Source organism: Fukomys damarensis, unplaced genomic scaffold (assembly GCF_012274545.1).
Source record: "Fukomys damarensis isolate Sample0158 unplaced genomic scaffold, DMR_v1.0_HiC HiC_scaffold_21, whole genome shotgun sequence".
NCBI lineage: Eukaryota > Metazoa > Chordata > Mammalia > Rodentia > Bathyergidae > Fukomys > Fukomys damarensis.
The window spans coordinates 41,403,339-41,404,260 of NW_022900933.1; positions in this window are offsets into that span (position 1 = coordinate 41,403,339).

A 922-nucleotide genomic window follows, 5' to 3' on the forward strand; every position below is an offset into this window, starting at 1 on the left:
CCTCTTTGTCGATTTCTTTTAGTGTAGATGACCTATCTGTTGGTGAGAGAGGGTATTAGGGTTAGACAGGCATGGAGAGGGTACACCACACAGCCTGGCAGAGTTGCTGAGTTGAGTCTCAGATCAACAGCCAAGCTCAGCAGAGCAAAATAGTGGAGAAGAGAGCACAGCCCAGAGCATGAGCCCAGAGGTCATCATCTGCACACACAGGAGAACTCATATGAGGTGGGGCAGATGCCCATTGTATGCTTGAGGCTGAATATGTCTTAGACTGGCACAGGCCTGGGATATACATGTCCCTGCCAGCTGGAGAAGGGACCTTGTGACACACAGGACCCTGGAGAGTCCTCTGCAGGAAGTGGCTGCAGAAGGACTGAATTTCCCTGCTCTTCTGCTTCGAGCCCCAGCAATGCCTTAGAGCAAGTCTCAAAAGAAAAATAACTAGTAGAACAAAGCCCAAAATTTATTAAAGGAATACAACAAAATCTAGCATCCAACACATAATGTCCACCCAAAAGTGACCAGGCACACAAGGAGGAGGATAATATCAAGAGGTGAGAAGACACAGCCAGAAGGGAAAATAGTCTTCCCAGCAAACAATGCAGAAGAAAAGTTCATTCTTTGTTTTTAAATACTGAACATATGATAATTTACTACCCAAAATAAACCTGGGGGGGGGGCTTTAAAAATAAAGAACAGCCCAGAACAGTACATCACTGATTTATGAGATAGCATCAACCAGCCCCACATACACAAAGTTGAAATCTTAGGGGGGGAAAAAAAAGGTTAGCTGGCCATGGTGGCGCATGCCTGTAATCCCAGCGCTGGGGAGGCTGAGGCAGGAGCATCTCTAGTTCGAGACCAGCCTGGGCTACACAGTGAGTTCCAGGTCAGTCTCAACTACATAGTGAGACCCTGTCTC